We start from the raw sequence: 21303 nt of genomic DNA, 5'->3' as shown, positions 1-21303 counted from the left end.
GGAAAGGAAGAAAATGATAAAAGGAAAATCTATCCTGAAAAATTCAAAAAATTAAATTCAGAAAATTAACTACATTATTTTTATTTTTTTTTTAGTTTTAGAGAGCATAGTGGGGGAGAGGGCCCAAGGAAGAGAGAGAGAATACGAAACTCCATGCCTTGGAGCCCAACATGACATGGGCTCAATCCCACAACCCTGGGATCATAACCTGAGCCAAAATCAAGAGTCCCATAGTCAAATGATATTAAAGATTTGAGATAATAACAGTGAATACCCACAAATAAGTTTGAAAACTTAAGGTAATTGAGAAGATAATATAGATATGACAGAGATAGCATAAAATGTTGAGAACTAAACAGAAACAAAACAGATGCTTACCATATTGGCAGTTAGATCTGAGCATTTAGAAAATCTATATTGGGGCGCCTGGGTGGCTCAGTTGGTTAAGCGTCTGACTTCAGCTCAGGTCATGATCTCACAGTTGGGGAGTTTGAGCCCTGTGTCAGGATCTGTGCTGACAGCTCCAGGCCTGGAGCCTTATTAGCATTCTGTGTCTGCCTCTCCCCCATTCACACTGTCTCTTTCAAAAATAAATAAACATAAAAAATTTTTTAAAAACATTTAAGAAAAGTTGAGCAACTAGTTAGAACATTTTAAAAAAAGAAAATCTATATTTATCTTTAATGTATGAAATCTATTTAATCTATGTAAAATCAAAAACTCATTATATGTTAACATTAATAATGAAGTTTTATGAAAAATAAGTATATTTTCCAAACCAAAACTTAGAAGAGTGGGACTGTTTTATGTTTTCGCAGTTCTCCATAATGTTTTTTTAATAGAAAAGTCTTCTGCATTCAATTTGTTGCAGTCTATACCCACATCTGAGTTATATAAAGAAAATCCAGCTTCATAAAGATATTTGGAAAAGAAGAAAATAAGTCTATATGATACTACACAAGAACTTTATAAGAGGGGGTTCCTGAAGACAAGTTGCAATGTGAAATCATATCAATGAACTTTTCATATTCTGTTATACTGAAATCTAGTCTTTTCTTACAGTTTGAATAGCTCCATAGCTATGCATGATTTTGTAGCACCTTATCTTGATTATTTTGAAATTTTTGGTTGTAAGGAGTTATGTAAGTCTCATAAAATATTTAATTTTACTACTCAAAATTAAAAAAGCACATTAATTTTACTATCCGTCTCATCAGAGATATTTATAAGGACCAGGATGTTATAAATTTCACAGGGGCATGTTTCCACAATTCTCATTTTTTCCTAAAAGCTGGAATGTTATCCATAACAATAAATATTATCTGTTGCCTACTTGTTTTCCTTGGGTGTCAAACTCTCAATGACCTATTTTTTTTTTAATAAAATGTCTGACAAGTATCTCCATCTAAATAACCATATATTTTCTTTTAGTCATTCTTTTAGATGAAAATATTATTCCATGGGGGGCTCCTGTCTGGCTCATTGGTAAAACATTTAACTTTTGATCTCAGGGTTTGTGAGTTCACACCCCATGTCAGGTGTAGACATTACTTAAAATAATCTTTAGAAAAAAAATATTCCATGGAAAATGTGGCTAGTTTAGCACACAACTGAAGCACAGAAAGGCTTTTCTTTGAGATAACCAGAATATTTGGGGTGTTCTTCTTTAAGGAATATTTGTAAATGAAGCTGGCTTATTTTTTTAACTGCTAGTGCACTGTGGTGAAGACTATAATTATTATTAAAAGTGTCTGGTGACACTGTCTTAATTGGTGCTAAGGAGGCACCAATTTTACTGATCCTTGCTTTAACATTATCAAAAAATGCCCTACAGTAAAAGAGGCAAATATTATCTCAGTGTGAGAATGACTATAGTTTGGCCTTGCACATCCCCTAGAAGGATCTGTGAGGATACCCAGGGCATTATAGATCAGACTTTGAGAGCTAATCTGTTTTATTTATTCATCTATCAGTCTATTAGGCATAAAGACATATCAGAAATGATAGTCTTATAAAAATAATGTTGGTTTCTTGTCAGTAGGATCTGGAATATCCTTTATTTTCTTCTCTGTACTTCACTATACTGTTTGAATTGTATATAATCAGTAACATGTTTAAAAAGGAAATGCCACATCTTAAAAACAAGGAGAAATCATGAGTTTCATTGTGTGCAAATGACTTTGAATAAGGGGGAGAATAAAAACAAAGATATGAAAATAAAGGTTAGACAGTAAGAAATGATTATTCTAGAAAAGAGAAGACTAAAGGAGACAAAGCCAGTATGACTTTGCAGATTAGGATTAAGGGATTAGGGTTAGGGTTGAAAGAACATAAAGAATTGTCTTGTGCTCAAGACCTTGCTTTCTTACTGGAAAGAAACTGCCTATCAGATCCACTTGTATATCACCAGTTGGTGAACAGTAACTTGTACATATTTCTCATTCACAGAGTATTTGCTCAATTATGTTAAGCAAATGTTTTTGTTGTCATCACAAAGATTCTGGCAAAACAAAAATCATTCTGGATGTCAAATCTTGGTGCCCACAGGGAGCAAAATCAAGTTGGGCTTTTATTCTCCCAGAATCCCACTGCTCCTATTTCCCACTCGTACATGTACTCACATGCATAAACTTGACTTGACAGAACTGTGTTTAAATCAGGTTACTTGTTTGGGTGTGAGTTGTATAACATAAAGGTCAGCATTAGATTTCTTAATTTTGGCCTAAAATTTTATGTTACTTTTTTGGAAGAAAATTAAATAGAAAAGATACCACATGTATTTTATTAATAACAAATAAAAAATACTATTGCAAATGGCTTTGAGTTGTACCTAACACATAGATATACACAATTTACAAACGTAGTAGAGTACTTTTACATGTTATTTCAACAATTGTATCATACATACTACTTACAGCCCTCTTGTTTTCTAGTCTCATCCTTTTAGTAAGAAAGATTAAAATTGGAAGCCAACATTTTTCAACTGTGAAGTACTGGATCCAATTACTCACAGCAACTAAAAGCAGAGTTTATTTTAATAGGATTTGCAGTAAAACAAGGCATATAAAAATCAGATGCACAGGCAAAGACTTTTTCATCTTTAATCATTAAGCTACCAGTACAAATTGAGCCCTGAAGTTATTTCATTCCCGAAGGAGATCAGAGATTTAAAGAATTCAGGGGGATTAAACATTCTTGTTTGAGTGAACATGCTAAGTGTTTTTCTGCTTGCTATTATTAAAATAGTATTTTCAATACTTTATTTTAGATTCATATACCATATTTTTCCTCTTTCCTAAATGATGTCTTGTAACTCCTAAGAGTTAGCATTAACAGCTCGTGGAGTGAATGTTTTATTGTCAACTTACAGGTATTACCTTGCTTATATTTAGGATTGTTGGTTTCCTTCTTCCTTAAACATTTCTGAGTCTCTGTTCTGTTTATCTTTGATCTTGTAATTTTTATATGAGGAAAGAAAAGCAAACAATGGGAGAATAGCCTCCCATTAAGCTACGGCATCTGAGGATAAGTCTTAGAGTGCTATTATATCAAAATCCAACAACTAACTTTTACAAAGTTTCAAAGTTGGTATGACAAAATGCTAACATGTGAATGTTTTTGTACCTGTGAATATATAATTAATTATCCATGGGTAAATGAACCATTTCATTTTAGTAAGGTAAATGTATAAATACCTTAAGAATCATTGTTAAGGGTTGCAGGGGTCAGATGAGTTAAATCTATCCATTTAAAAATATATATATATATTAAATGTTCCCTTTCTGTCCCTTTCTGTCAGGTAGTCTATTAGCCACTGAATTATAAAATATAAATTAATTGTATATCAATAACATTGTTTATAAAACAGGAAATGTAAGGGGAAGGTGAAAACTGTGGAAAAAGGCAAGGGTTATATGAGAAACAGGCTAATTGATGCAGAAAACATGTTGAAAAAGAAGCCATAAGGGCCAACCTGTTCTAACTGAAAATAGTGTGTGGAGCACTTTGCTAGGTGCATTATAAATTTTTTCTCATTTATTTTTACAGTTCAATATACGAGATAGTATATCAGTTATTGTGTTCTGCAAGCAACAGAAAACGCTAAGTCAAATTGGCTTAAATATTAAAGAAATTTAATATCTCACAATAATTGGAATTTCAGAGATAAGGCAGGCTTTGGGTGCAGTTCTGTCTGAGGCTCACTCATGTCATCAAAACTCAGAATCTTTCTGCCCCTCTGCTCTCCTTTGTTAACCCTGCATCTTCAGCCTCATTCTTGTCATAGTACAAGATTGTCACCAATGGAAATTGAAGGCCATGGCTCTTTGTTTCATCCCATTTAGAAGGGGAAGGAGAAAGTCAAAGATGTACTATAAGGCTTTGTCCCCTAGTATGATTTGTTCTGCATAGATCACACACTCACTCATAAATGAATAACCGAACCTAGAGAAAAGCCATCGATCTGCTTAAGTAACCAGTATCCACACCAGAACATGGCAATGCGCTCACCTTTCTCTGAGTGATTTCAGGAATGAGAGAATTTTTTTTTTAACCACATTGGGGACAACTAAGGTGTTCATATTGTGGATGGTGGTTGACCAGGAATTTACCCAAAGAAGAAATACACTGTCATTACTATTACCATTTTAAAATAAAGTGAGCTGGGCCATAAGGCAGACATAAATAACTGGTCAAGGAGCGGCCATCTATGGAAAGGAAAACATGGGTTTGAAATCCAGGTGGTCATGTTCCTCTGATCTCCATTAGAGCTATGATTACTAGAGAGCAGCCATTAAGTCAAGATCTTATCCTCAGATGGTCCTAGAAACCAAACCTGTAGCAGCCAGAGCCAAAAGATATTAATTTCCCAAGAGAGAAACAGAATCATCTTGTACAGACATCTTACAGAACACATCTAGTCTGCTCTGTTTGCCACATGATGTTATGCTAAAAGGATTAGATCTGTTTAATGTCCCATGCTGTCAAATGCAGTGACATAAAATCTTCAGACACAAACTGATATCTAGCTTTTTATTTCTAATGAAATGTTTTAGCATATGCAAAAATATGTAGGATGCCCAGCCTTTATTATTATTTATAAAAATATAACTTTTTTTTTTGCTTTGCCTTTAATCTTAAAAAATTCAGGAATTAAAAAATTTAATGTTTATTTAATTTTGAGAGAGAGAGACATGGAGTGTGAGTGGGGGATGGGCAGAGAGAGAGAGGGAGACACAGAATCCGAAGCAGGCTCCAGGCTCTGAGCTGTCAGCACAGAGCCTGATGTGGGGCTCGAACCCATGAACTGTGAGTTTGTGACCTGAGCTGAAGTCAGCCACTTACCTGACTGAGCCACCCAGGTGCCCAAAAATTTAGGAATTTAATAGGAGCTTTTTGTTATCCCAAACCAAATTCCATTAACCTTTCTCCATCTCTAGATATAATCACTTCCCTGAATTTGAAATTTATTACTTTGCTGGATTTTAACTATTTTTACTATGCATGCAAGCATTTATAAATAATTTTACTGCTATTTTTATATTTTAAATACTTTTACTTTGCCCATATGTTTCTGTTTTCACTCATCATTTTGCTTTTGATGTTTGTACATGTTGATACGTGTTGTCTTTGTTATTTCATCTGCTACATGCTATTTGACTTTATGAATATTTTATATTTTTTCTATTTTCCTTCTGTCAAAAATTCCATTTGATTCTCTCACCACCATTTGATATTTTTAATTTTTTTTAATTTTCAAACTAAAAAATATAAAACAGTATTTCATAAAGCTTCACTTTTCAATTTCCTAATTACTCTTTATGTTGGGAAATATCATGTATTTATGGGCTGTTTGGATTTCTATTATTCTTTTCATGTCTTCCCTACTGGTTCATATGCATTTTTCTTAATGATTTTCAGATTATGTCTTTACTTGCTCTGGTTATTAATCTTTGTAAATATATTTGCACAGCCTGTGCTTAACTTTTTTACTTTCTTTGTGGAGTTACAATATAGAGTTTTTTTGTTTTGTTTTTTGCTTTTTAATGTTTGTTTATTCTTTTTAANAATCTGAAGCAGGCTCAAGGCTTTGAGCTGTCAGCACAGAGCCCGACACGTGGCTTGAACCCACGAACTGTGAGATCATGACCTGAGCTGAAGTTGGACGCTTAACCGACTGAGCTACCCAGGCACCCCTTAATGTTTGTTTATCCATGAGAGCGAGAGACAGAGGGAGACAGAGCATGAGTGAGGGATGGGCAGAGACAGAGAAGGAGACACACAATCTGAAGCAGGCTTCAGGCTCTGAGTTGTCAGCACAGGGCCCCATGTGCTGATGATGAGTTCATGACTTGAGCCGAAGTGGAACGCTTAACTGACTGAGGCATGCAGGTGCCCCTCAATGTAGAATTTTTTTTTAAGTGTAACGTATTCAGATTTTTCAGTCTGTTCATTTATTTTTTTTTTTTCAATGACTGATTAGTTTCTACTATGTTCCACACAGAGGGCTGTTGGACAAGACAACCCTCCATGGCCACTGAGTATCATTGCATGTGCTTAATGTGTGTGCCAAGACAACAAAACCTTTGTTATTCTTTACAAGAGCCATTCTTCAGGATTCTGTTTGCAGTAAGCAACTCTGAGAGATGAAGAAATGCTTTCCTCCTCACAGAATGCAGGCTTGCTTACTACTCATTATAAAAGGCAAATTCCCTAAGCTCACTTTTCCTTAGCTTTATTTTTTAAAGTTTTTATAGTTTATTTATTTTTGAGACAGAGACAGAGCATGAGTGGGAGAGGGGCAGAGAGAAAGAGGGAGACACAGAATCTGAAACAGGCTCCAGGCTTTGAGCTGCCAGCTCAAAGTTTGAACCCGATATGGGGCTCAAACTCACGAACCACAAGATCATAACCTGAGCCGAAGTCAGACACTCAACCGACTGAGCCATCCAGGGGCCCCATTTTTCCTTAGCTTTAATACAAACCCATTGTGTTTGCAAGACTTATCTGTGTCCATATTGTTACCCACTTGGAACTTGGGTGGGGGAAAGGGGAACTCACATAAACAAAAATGGTGATGCTCTTGGTGCTTGTAATGCTATGAAAATTAAATTCCTTGGCTCACTCTTGTATCTTTTTCCATGAGTATGTTTCTTAGCTTGTAATAAGTATAATATCCCAGATCCTTCCAGTGTTTGGTGAATAGAATGAATCATGGCATAAAATGGGCAAAGCATAGAGCTTTCAGCATGGATTTTGTATTCTAGCACAAGAAAATAGGTAACAAACAACAAAGATAACAAGGAAATTTTGTAGTAAACAGTGTTAAATGTCATACAAGTATATATAGTTTGATAATATGTAAAATATATGTTTTACATGTTATATATTTTATTTATTCTATATTGCAAAGGAAATAGGGCTTTAGATATTTAGATTTTTGTCTGTGAAATCCTTAAGGCCAAAGTATTAACCTAAATTTTCTTCCATAGATTTTTCTTTTGCATACTATATTTTAGTTTATATTTATTTTGAATATATTTTTNGATAATCAATTGTGTAAGTTCCACCTCTCATAGGTTGTTTTTAAAAATGTTTTAAAAATTGTGGAAATTGATTCCACAATGAGAAATATGGCCTATGGTTTAGTAAAGTGCTAGGTATAGCAATATTTTGGAATAATTTGGTTTCATGCCAAAAAATAATAATTCAGAAACACCTATAGTTGACCAATGACAAAGCAGGCATTCTTCTCATGAAACAAAATGAAAAGAAATACAATGGTATGAAATTATTCAATTAATAGTTTTTGGCCATTGTCTTCTGAGTAATTTTACTTTGATACATAATATGAGAATAGTCCGGTCTTCCTTTTATAGCCAATGACAATACAGAGTTCATAAATTTGAGATATCATCTTGAATATCAAGTAATTAGGAGGGGCTGATGGTGTCCCCCAAGTGTGTAAGCTAGTATGTATTTGTGTTGGCTTCAATACTTCCTTTTGGGCATAGATTTCTCAACATATTTAACAAAACTATTTCATTTTGGATATTCAATTTAATTAAAATGGTCTAAGAGAAGGAGTTTATATCATTCAAATACCTTTCATAGAAACTGTCTCTTAAAATATCTCTCTTCATATATGCTAGAGTACAGTCCCAATGGAGACTTTTTTGCTTTATTTTTTTACCTATATCTCATTATTTAGGCTTTCTGATGCTAGAGAGTATATCACTGGACATAGTAATTAAAATCCTATCTATCCCTATCAGAATATCGTCCTGGTGCTTATTCTAAGAGCCAAACAGTCAATGTATGTTAATTCTAGAGGTTTGCAGTTTTGAACTGATTATAAATTGGTCACTTTTATGGACAGTAAAATGTAGAAATTGGAGACTGACAGACTTTTTTTTCTCTAAATCTCTGGATCCCATGCTCAGTGTCCTTGAGCATCATGGGATAGTACTTCTAAGGTAGAATCAAATACCTCAAAAGTTCTGTGTCACATATATCACAGGGTTATTTTTTTCTTATGTCCTCCTGATATCATATTGCCTTCCATCCAGAGCTGCAAACGGCATCACTGATTCATTTGAATGGTTTGGTGAGGACCACAGAAGTCAGTATATCAGCATCCCTGTTGCCTCTCAGCAGAGGTCCGCTTCAGCAATTGTTAGCCAAATACCTTGGTTTCAAAGTGGCATGGACTTGAGAGACAATTTCTAATCCCCCTGCAGTTCATTCTATTGTGTTGGTGGGGCATATTTTATGGGACAGTTTGAGAAAAGATGTGCCCAATTTCTTCAACCCATGACCATCTTAATCCTTTCTACTCAAAGTTACCTAGCTTTTTGAAGAGTCACTTCTCACATTTATTTAAAGCCCTCAGAATTCAATCATCCAGATATATCAGCCCACAGATTTTAACATCACACTCTCTTCTTTTTCTTTCTTTTTTTCCCTATCACAACCACCTACTCCTACCTGTACCCCTCTTTGAAAGACAACTAGTAATGTGGAGATACTCTAGCAATTCTATCTAATTAGAAAAATAAATGAATAATAAGTGAACAAAACTATCATGAAACTTTACTGGAAAAAATGAAGACTACTTTCATTTTGTATTCATCTAGCATAATCGTTAAATGTTAATACTAAAAATCACAAACTAGGATATGCTCACCTTCAGGTAGAGAATATTAATCCATTTGTCTGGGGTCCTCTAATCCATACATTCTGAATTATCTCACATTTCCCACTTAGAAAAAACAGTTGGGCTTGCACAAATAACTCAGGAATAACACTAGTCAATTGTAGTTTCTAACAACTGTCCAAATCCTGGCCTTCACGCTAGTATTCTTTACCTGATGAGATTACTATGAAGAGACTGACATTTCAATTCAGACTGTCCTACTAATCAGTTATGTGAACAGTAATGCATGATGTTCCTTCTCTCTTTGACAGTTTTCCTTATCCTTCATATAGATTGGTAGTATTGTTTTAAGGCTCAAATAGTGCATGCATATTGATAATCTCTGAAAATGGAAAGGTACATACAAATGGTGACTACTACTATTATTAATTATTATTATTATTATTATCATCATCATCATCATCATCATCACCACCATTCATTTCTATACACTAAGATCATCTGTATCACCTAAGAACAGTTAAAATATAGAATCTCAGCCATGGGCACATAACCCTAAGTGGGCTGCACAAAGTTATCTCTAGGACTTCCTCAGACTATTAAAAGAGAGACAGAGGGAGAGAGAGAGCCTTTGTTTTATCTCAGGCTACTAGTTGGTAGAAAAGCATAAGTCTAGATCTGCAGGTGATCATGTTAGCCAACTGTGCAAAGAAATCTTGGCTAGGAATGAACACCATGGAGGAGAGCAGAGAAAACAGAGAGACTCATAGGTCCTTGAAGACATACTTTGAGTGCTTTTTGAAGCCAGATACTTCTTTTGAACATCCCAGTTACATTAATAAATCAATAAATTCACTTTAGTTGCTGCTATTTAACTAGAGTTGGATTTAATTTTTTTCACTTTCCCATGAAAGTGGAGTTAAATTTTAAAGTTCCTTTACGAATTCTTCAGAAAAAAATATCTTCATTTCTGGATGAAGGCATCAAAGCCTCCCACATGTTATAATGATTTAGCCAGGTATTCTCAGATAGAATTAAAAGCTACCACCCACTTTTCCATCCCATAAAGCAGACACAGAGTTAGGACAGACCCTTGAGAATTTTCTTCTACATATCACTGAAAGAGAATGTTATTAAAAGATTAGATATTTTTTGAGAAAAATGTACTCTGACACTAGAGGAATAAACAATATATTCTGTGGAGTAAACACATTGGCAATTACTAGATGCCAGGAAATGGACGATGCTCTGAGGAAGAAAGAGGACATGTGAGAGGCCTTCCTTTGAGGTTATTTACATCCTGTGTGTGTTTAATGCTTCAGTGACTGTGTTTGGGTATGTGGACTGTCTAGGAGGTATGCAGGTCAGCTCTTTGGCCATTTATCAGAAAGCTAAAATAATATGTCTGCCTCTGGTCTGATGTTGCAGAATGTTTGGAGAAGCCTTTGCCCTCCAAGGATTCATTAATCCAGAAGGTGTGGATAGGGCCTGCTTAGAACACGTGGGAACAGGGTCTACTCTGGGTCAACTTTTGTCCTAGACTCATAAAACCTTTATTTCAGCATCTGACCATAGCTTAAGAAGGGGAAAGGCACAATGGAAGTACAACAAGGAAAAAATGTGGCCGTGTCATTGGTCAAGACATGGCTACATAGCAGATGAGACTGGCCATTAGTTTGGTGCTTTCCAATTAATTTTAAGAGGCTTTAGGAAACTGGTCAGGGATGTTTTCTTGCAGATTCTTCAAGAATACTATGCTGAGGAATGTGGATCCCACTCATATCTCTTTTAACATTTATTTTTAAAATATAAATAATTTTCTGAAACTTTGCACACTACCTTGTACAGGGGCCTTGACGATCCTTGCATCCAATCACCTTTTAGTTTACGTCCTGTAGAACTGATGTGTTTGTTTCTTATTTTATAGGTAAGGAGACTGAAATTTGGTGAAATCTGACAATTTAACATCTTTTCCACCTCTAGTAAGGATAAGACCAATGCAGAAGAATGCACACTCCAAAATCCTCACCATGCAAAGTTGTAAAACCATAGGTCAACTGCAAGTCTGTCCTTAGAAAAGGCAGATGGAGATATTCCTCAGCCACTTGAACTCTTAGTGGCCTCATTCTAGAATTTCCTCAATATCGTTTTCTCATCCCCTATGTGTGGTGCAAGTCAGCATTAATATGGGCTCCTGATCTATTATCCTAAAATAGCAGGATTTATGAGGAGGTAGTGTAGAAAACACATTTTAACAGGAGTCAGAGTGAAGCCAGGTCTCACATGAAGCATAAGGGAGTAATTTGAGATCATTAGTGTTATCTTATTATAAAGGCTGGTCTAGATCAATCTGCATGTCAGGATGAGAGGTCTTAACTCCTATGAGTTATATATGCAAAGAGCCAAACTGAGGCAAAGAGAAGCATAATGACATCACATAAGTAGCACTTCTAGCATTTTGCTCCGATGCACAACAGCCTATTGTAGCTGTTTTTGTATTGTAGCTTTTGCCTACAATACTCTAATAAAAAAAAAAATCTGTTCAGACAAAATGGAATGATTAATTAAATAGAAAAATCAGTTACAATTGCTATTTGACATTAAGATTAAAAAAGTAATTTTAGGGATAGCTTCAGTGTTCTACATGAAAAATCTAAGACCGGTGAGTAGAAGGCACGTGAAAACCTATTTTAAACACAGGTGTTTCCTCTAACATTTAAAATTGCCCAGTAATGTAAGAAATTGCTTTGCCATATCTGAGTTTAAGGATATTGGAAAGGGAATTTTTACCTAAAATGGGAGATTGCATAAAATGTCTCCAAGATTCTTAATAATTCAAGATTATTTTGACGTATTCATTTATTTTTTCCTCAAAAAGAGTGCAGCATATAGATACAACCTTTTGTAATTCTGTACCCAGATGTAGCTACAACTGAAACCATCTGTCCATTCTGAAAACTAGTTGCAGAAAATAGCAATTGCCAGAATAAATGGAACTAAATACAATGTTGACTGAAGGAACTAGTGGTCATTCGATGAATGAAACTTAAACAATGTGAGCGGATTGAAAGCAATCTCTGATTCTAAGTAAAATGAGAGGTACATTGACAAGTTCTTTTATGACGAATATTAAGCTTTTCCTTTTCTTCAAATTGTCTTAAAACATTTTTTTTTTTTGCTTTTGTCTGTGAGTGATATTTTTCAGAAAGAAAGGTAGAACAGAGCACTCGCTTTGATAGTTTCCATAAAATCATTATTAAGGAAAGTTCAAGATTAATTACTAAAATTCACTTGAATTAGATTTAAATGCTGAATGGTTTTATCCATCATAAGTTATGTACATATTCTTTACAATGTTTCATACATAATTTAATATTTAAACTACTTATCATTTGGGGAATTTAGTTTGACATTTCATTCAGTGGTAATCCGGTCCTTTGTTTCTAATTACATTTTTCAAAATTCTTGCTTGTTCTGTTTTTAAAATTATTTCTGAAATTTAATTGACACCTTAATGAATACATATTTTTTCATATCCTTTGAACATAAGCCAATTATAGAAGCTTTTCTTAAAAGGTTGAAGCACAAAAAAATTATTATAATTTTAAAAGTTTGAGGGAATAATAGTAATTTTCTCATAAAATAATGTTTAAAAATATAGTTTAGTCATTTGACTTTCTGTTTAGGAGGAAAAAAATCTTTGTAAATTATTGCTAAAATCTTGCTTTTTGAAAAATGAAAAACATTGAAAAAATAATTGAAACATAATGCTACATAGATATATGTTCAAAATATGTTAAAATCTCCTTTTAATGATTATCTGGTTTACAGGAAATATATAGGATTAGGGGCAAGAGTCCTAATAAGTACAAGCAATTTATAATCACAACTTTAGTTTCCACGTTAGTCTGAGTAGAAATCCTTTTGAAATTAGTCTTTTTTTTTTTTTTAATAGTTTATTGTCAAATTAGTTTCCACATAACACTCAGTGCTCATCCCCACAAGTGTCCTCCTCCATGCCCATCCCCCCCTCCCCCCACATCCATCAGTCCTCAGTTTTTGTCAGCATTCAAAAGTCTCTCATGGTTTGCCTCTCTCCCTTTCCCCCACCATTTCCGCCCTTCTTCTCCCCCTTGTTCCTCCGTCAAGTTCCTCCCAATCCTCCTATACGTGCAAACATATGATATTTGTCCTTCTCTGCCTGACTTATTTCGCTCAGCATAACACCCTCAAGGTCCATCCATGTTGCTACACATGGCCAGATTTCATTGTTTCTCATTGCCATGTATGAAATTAGTCTTCATCAGTGGATAGTTCAGCTGTTTTATGCCTGATAGGCATGTAGTACAAAAGAAATATTATTTCTTGTAACAGGTGCATCAAAAACATTTTATTGATAGCCAATGTAAATAGTAACTAAGCTAGAAAATACTGTTCAGTTACATTCCTATAGTCTAATTCAAGCCTCTTACTGAAATAATAAGAGGACTTTATAATGATTACAGTGTCCATTTCTGTTATATGCACACACACACACACGCTACTTTGAAGCTTCCACAGATGTTGGTAGTACTTCACTTAGCCTGAGAATCAAAAGCATGCCTCGCTGACATGAAATTGATTGAATTTTGCTGGCTCCATGAGAAACCAGGAGGGAATATTGCAGTTATATCGTAATTGTTTTCTTTTGCAGAGCAGTTTACAGTTTTCAAAGTCCTTATCTCATTTGCTATCTAAAAATAGTACATTCGTGTCCTTGGATAATGGTTTTTTCCAGGATTCTTCATTTCTAATGAATCTGCATCATTAAATCCCATTTATTCTTTTTCCCCCTCATTCATGAATTTGGGCAATAGACATTTACTAGCTAACAGGCTTCAGGAATGTAAAAAATAGTAAATAAACCAACAAACATTTCCCCTTGAGAAACTTGTAATATCATGAGAGGTACAGTTAGATAAGTGAAATAAGAGAAAGGAAAACATTTTGCATTGTAAGTAAAAGCTTGGAGTCTTCCTTTGTAATTGGAAGGCCGGGAAGTGCTTCAAAGAATTTATACTTAAGGTATATCTTAAAGAGTGAGTAGTTAGTTGCTGGCCAGGCAGATGGGATTGAGGCAGTGATGGCCAACCAGATGGAGAGTTGGCATTTAAAAGTACACTTGGCCTTGTCTGGAAACATTTTTGATTTTCACAAGTAGGTGGTTGAGAATGCTACACTGTATCTGGTGGGTAGAGCTATGGGATGTTTTAAACATCCTATAATCCTAAAGATAGCTCCACCCACGCCCTCAAAAAAGCATTATCTGTCTCCCACTGTCAGTACTGCCAAAGTTGAGACAGTTTGGGTTACAGGAATTATAGGCAAAAGGAATAAATACATGGAGAAAAAATTCTGGCTTCTGAAAACATAGATTGTTCAGTGTGCCTGGAGGGAATAGGGACACAATCAGCGAGAGTGGCCACTGGATTATGAAGGAGAAGAAAGAGCCCGTGTTCTATTTCAGCAGAGTTGTTAAGAAAGGCAGGTCTTTGTTCCCTGAAAGCGCAGCAGTTTCTGTACGTTACTGGAAAATTAAAATAAGAATAGATCTTTAATTCCTCTACTTTAAAGAAAGAAAACTAGCAGAGGCACAGGCAGTTCAGGGAAATGGTCCCACTGATCTTAAAATATTAAAAAAAAAACTAAATGAGAAGTAAAAAAATACATAGTTTATTATTTTTCGTCAAATATCAATCGAGGGGTGTATGTATACACTTATTCAAGTTTTATCAGAAATATATTGTGGGCTCTCACATCACATGACAACATCTTCTGCTTAATACCATGTCATCTTAGAAGAGCCTGATCAGATGAATTGCCCTCACACCCCAGTTAGAGAATGGAATGGAGTTCATGTTTCGTCCTATGAGATGAAAACAAGTAGAGTCTGTATGTGGCCTATGTACTTAAAGGACCGCTAGTTATCTTCAGGGTTGCTGTTTCCACCGAGAGCACAGCCTGGGGAGGGACGTGCATGGAAAGCTGTGGGAGGAAGGAGACACCCGCCTACCCAGCCAGATCACGTGAACCAACACTGGAGATCAGTGGGGTGACAGATTATAAAGCCTTATGCCTTCACATGCCAATGTTGCTATTTCTTAGGTTAGTGCCTTGCAACAATACCGGAAAATTATAATTGAATGGCTCAGTGAATAAACACACGGATGAATAAAACAAGAAAGGAGAAGAAAGGAGGAAGAAAAGAAAGGGAGGGAAGAAAATGGAGAGGTGGTGTCCCTTAAAAGCTCAGAATTAATTAAGTTCTATGAGAGCAAGTTTTGAGTGTTTTGATCACTACTGAACTCCCAGTAGCTAGAAATATATCTAATACATGATAATATTAGTGCTCAGTAGTATTTGTTAACTGAATGATTTACCCTACTCTTACAGAAATTCCTACCCTCCAGAATGCTTACAGAAACCTTGTTAGGGGTGGGAAGTGGCAACGTAATAAACAGTAATTATAGCCACTGATGACTACATAGTAAGGAAACAAATGTATTATTTATAAATTAAGCTACATTATTTAGAAGTGACTCAAAAAGAAAATAGATATAGGGAATTCAGTCATGCTTGGATCTTCAGGAATAGGTTACCTCAGCTAAACTGTTGATTTGGCATTTTCAAGATCAGGAAGGCTGTGTGGGTGTATAGGTGTGTGTGCATCCACATCCGCATGCTGGGGGGGGGAGGAAGAGAGAAAAGACAGAGATATGCTCTGATAAGAGAGAGAAAAGAAGACAAAATTTAAGAAGCAATAGGCAATATCAACTTCTTTCTTTTTGTTACTAGGTAAACTTTATAGATATGTGATTGTATATTTGTATTTTTAAAATAATACCTTTTGGGAAGATTTTTTCACAGCAATGTTTTCACATTTGCTCTCTATTTTCATTCCTCAGCCTCGTCCTAAAGTACTTGTTTCTGGGAAATGTTTCTTTTTACAACATCGTTTGTAAACTCACCCTACTTTTTAAATAGAATATTAGGTCACATTTTGAGGGCACCTAGGTGGCTCATTCAATTAAGTGACTCTTAGGTTTGGTCCAGGTTATAATCTCAAAACTAGTGAGATACTCTCTCCCTCTAACTGCCCCTATGCTGGTCATGTGAGTTCTCTGTCTTGCAGGCTCTCTCAAAATATTAAATACACTTTAAAAAAAATAGAGTACATTTGAAATTCACATAACAAATTCAATATTTGATATTTTTTGTCTATTAAATATAGCCTTTTTACCTCCTACCAAAGGAAAAACAATACAGAGAAGGAAAGAGTAGGTCTAAAATCAATAATATTGTTCAAGGATACAGAACAATTAGATTACTATGTCTTATGTATTTGTTTCTGGTATTAACATATAAACAATGTACTTTCAATTCAGGTACTTACAGAGTGTCCATGTGGAGCATCTCACTCTTATTTATTTATTTATTTATTTATTTATTTATTTATTTATTTAAGAGAGAGAGAGAGAGAGAGCAGGGGAGGGCAGAGAGAGAAGTAGAGAGAATCCCAAGAAGGCTCCGTGCTGTCATGAAGCTTCATCCCACCAACTGTGAGATCATGACCTGAACTGAAACCAAGAGTCAGGTGCTTAACTGACTGAGCCACCTGGGCACCCCCTGGGCATCTAACTCTTAAACCTTATGCATCTCTTGGTAGTCAGCCCACTGTAAAAATTTTAGAGGGAACGTGAAGAGTCTTTTAGCATTGTACCTTCGCCAAAGTTCCCTGACTTTTCTTTCTTTCTCCCTCAGTGTCCTCATCTGTTGAATGGGGCTGATAATTTTGTCTCTGTTTACCTAAAACCTGCAAGAAAAACTAGAATCAAAAATAATTTTAAAAATAGATGTTTAAATTTTGAAGACTTAATAGTAAAGTTTATTAGAACATAGTTCTACTATCCATCAAAATAAACCCATTTTCTATTCTCACATAGGAGAGAACAGGTTATCAATTTGGAAATGCTCTCTACAATTTTGTGATTGGCGGGATTCTTAGCACTTGAAATGATTTTCAGTTGGGAAGCTATTTGTCTCTCGCCATAATTTCCCTTTCAAGGAAAATCTTCAGTATTATTAAAGGAAGAACTCTGAAGTTAAAAACTCATTTAGGAAAAAAAAAATATAAACTCTAAGTATCATTTTTCTTCAAAGCTCTTAAAATATATCTTAGAGGTAATTCCTGGTGGCATTTGGTGTTTTTCTCATAGTTCTGTATCTGCATTATTGTAAGAATAAATTATTAACATGAGACCTAATTTGAAATACCATGTACTTAAAATGACTGGAATGATAGTTTTATCTCAGTGTTCCTTTTTCTCTAGTGTGGAATTCACCAGTGGAGAAATAATACTTCTGTTTGGCCTTTCCTTTTGTTTCAGCGGTCACTACCATATGTATTGTGAATAAATGTTTGGGAGTAATTTTGCCTTTTACGTATCATAAACATTAACAAATGCTGTTTGATTCACTTACAAATTATATGAGAAGAGCCATGAAATTTTCCTAACCTTTTCTGTAGCTCAATAAATCACAAACAGACAAGAAAGTTAAGCACTACTTCAGTGGAAAATCAGCAGACAGATGTAGCACACATTCCCCTCAAAATAATTCAGAACCTGTTTCAATTTATCAAATGCCTACTTTATCTGTCAAAACAATGTCCTTTCTCAAATAAAGGGCATTGTTTCTGTAGCAAGAAAAAGGTTCTGATGTATTGTTATCTGCAAATGGATGGCGGAATAATGGAACAACAGGCAGTGTTTCAAACTAAGAGATCAAAGGCCAGAATGCATTACAAATCTTGTTAAAATAAATGAGGGTAAGAGCATAATTCCAATAAAGACATTTATAGTCTTAAACAATCTCTCTGTCTTTTTAAAAGAGATCTTTAAAAATGAACCTAAATCCCCTTACAAACACCAAAAGGTTTTTGCTACTTCTCTCAAAGAAATTCAATATTCAAAGAAATACAAAATCATAGAACTCCCATACAAGCTAGATAACAGTACCTTTTTTTTACGTGCTGACATTGTAAATTTTTTTCTCATGCAACTAATCTATTTGTTGGATTTATCTGTGCACATCGTATTCATGGAGGAAAACATCTGTCCATAAAATATCCAAATTGAAAACATTTCATTATGAAAATGCTTCACTAAATAATTTTTAAAAACTTTTTAGCTTAATTTCACAGCATCGTCTCCCTGATTGTAAGCAATTTTTCCTCCTAAGTAATCTCAGTGCTTGGACATATGACAACTACTATAAGTCTTTTAGTTTCAGCTTGAGATGAAATCTTTCCTTCTTTAACAGCATCAAGAAAATCCAAATATAATTATGACACTACCAAGCATTAAGGTTGGACTGTACTTGTACACAATCAGGTAGCTGGTATTTCCTAGCCGTCGTCATGCACAAACATTTGCTTTAACCTAAACGTGTCAGATATTCATGACGATCCCTGCTGCCTAGTTGATCTGGAGCTGAAATATGACAACGTAGCCTGATGTATCTGTCTTCGGTCTGATTGCAGGTTGCTCTCCTTTTCCTTATTCTAGCTCTTCCCCTTTTGTTCAGTTTTGTTTTTAAATGCAACCATGACCTTTGTCAGTTGGCAGTGTATCTTCTTAAAACAAATCCATAGCAATCTTGTTGTTATAAAAAAAATTCTATATTCAGTAATAACCTTTGGAACTGGGGACTATAAAATGTATTAATTCATGATCATCAAATGATAACACAGGCATTTGTGACCATATATATTCACACAATCCTATAGTGGAACAGTCTTTAAAAACTACTAGAGAGTTATTAAAGTTGTATTGACCCACAGCAGTTATCTGAGAACAATTCCTGGAAATGAAGAATGTTTCGTTTCATATATTGTAATATAGGTTGTGATGTTCATTGACACTAGAATTGTAAGATAATGTTATTAAACAGAGTTTCACCATCAAAAATTTAGTGTTCTTACTTATACCAATAAATACATGAATTAAACCATAGATATTTAAAACAAATGTGAGTTAAGCAGGAAAAGGCTGACATTAAGTTAAAGTTTCTTTTCTTGCAAAAGTGCTTCTATATTCACCAAAACCCTAGGCAAAAAGAATTCCATGAACACAATCTCTGACCAATTTTTATACACCCTATAAGAGGCATGTGTTAGTGGGTATCCTTTGGGATGTTCTGTTGAAAATTATCTAGTAGGATTGTAGAATTTGTTCCAAACTATATAATCACTGACCCATGAATGCTGGTCCCCTAATTTCCTGTTCTATGCCATTGGTAGAGTAAGGGGAAGACTTCATGCTGCCTTCAGGGAAGTCACAAACCCATACTAAAAGAACACCTTGAACTCTCAATTGTTTTGTTCACATTCTGTAAAATGTCTCATGTACTCTAAGCTATAGACTTAAGAAATATGAATTGAAATTAAAATACCAGGCTTTAAATGATTTTAAAATATATTCTTCCACAAATTATTTAATTATTCATGTTTTACTTTATTCCACAACATACAAATAAATATATAAATGTGCTATATATTCATACGTTCATTTGTATATTTATGTATTCAAGGAAGGTGTATCTGTATGTATATAGACCTGCACATAATAGTGTGCTTATCTATCAGCTCACCTATTTATCCATCCAGCCATCATATAATTAAGACTTAAGTCAAACAGATTTGAATTCATCTTCTGTCCTATGAGCTGTATGACGTTGACCAAGGCAGTAAACTTCTCTATTCACTTTTGTAATAACCCCATTCTGTGACCTGAGGCACTGAGGGGTTAAAGAAACAGATCCTGCTTTCTTCTTCAGTACATTTTAGTTTTGGTGCATAGATTTTTCACAGGAACCTCAGGTTCTTGAAAAATATGAAATTTGTCATCTGGGAGATCTGTGTACAGAGATCTTTATATGATGTACTTTGATTAATCTCATTTGGTTCCAGTTGTATGGTGAGTATTAGAAACTACACCTTCAAGGGGGAATTTGACCAATGATGTTCAAGAATATATCTCTATTTAGCAGAATATCTTTGAAAGATATACTAGGGTTTCTTACCCCTTATCATAAAGTCTGAAGATCAAGGTTTTTTTAAAGCCCTGCACAGAATGTGTCTATGCTAAAGACATGTCATTTAAAGTAGAAGCACATGTGAGAGGAGAAAGTAGCCAATAAGATATGAATGGGAGAGCCTTCATCATGGTGAAGTTTTGTCTTAAGGACCTTCTATAGTGCACTCTGATTTCTCTCTTTAACATTCTCCTGGAAACTAAGGATGCTCACTAGCAAGTCCAATACCTCTAAGTACCTGAGGACAGCAAATGGGGTAGGGAAAGGACAGGGTCTCTGGTCTCCGAATACTTCTTACAGTTTACCGTGACTGTGTGCAAGAACTGAAAATGGATTAGGGCAAATATCCTACCCACTTGGAATGATGTAGCAATCCATTATAAATGTTAATATTTAGAAACACATAGGCAAGTTTATTAGATAATAAAATAAATTTCAAGAGAATTTTCCATCAATTCAAGGTTAAGAAAAGTTGGTGAAAAATTAAATCACCCCTACCTCTCCCAAAGACAAACTCTAAAGACACGTGATAGAAAGTGCAACATGCTGACTCTGAAGGGGGTGGGGATAAGGAGAAAATATCATTCAGGGCAGAATTTTTGACTAAGGCAACCTTTATTCATAATCTGTATCTACAAACAAAATGGACAACATTTGGGTTGAATTTGAAGTCTACACAATTCAGATAAACACTGGTTTCCTTGTTTGATTAGATAACTTCATTAATATAGAAAACTTGTTGAGGGGAGAAAACATAGTTATGTAAGTTGGACAGATTTGCAGTGCAGATTACTCATTGTTTTTAAATTTTTCATCTTTAAACAGAGTCACAGTAGCAGCTTAAAATATTTTATTGACAAGAACAAGATAATGGCTTACAAAATGAGTTATTTGAAACAATGTGGGATATTGTTTAAATTGATGTATTTTGTTATATAAATTGGAGAAAGGGTGAGTAGTATAGAGACGATTAGAGAGATGGCTTATTTTCACAGTATCATACATAAAACCCAATC

The sequence above is a fragment of the Crocuta crocuta genome, unplaced genomic scaffold (assembly GCF_008692635.1).
Source record: "Crocuta crocuta isolate KB4526 unplaced genomic scaffold, BGI_CrCroc_1.0 scaffold115, whole genome shotgun sequence".
NCBI lineage: Eukaryota > Metazoa > Chordata > Mammalia > Carnivora > Hyaenidae > Crocuta > Crocuta crocuta.
This window is presented reverse-complemented; position numbering follows the sequence as displayed.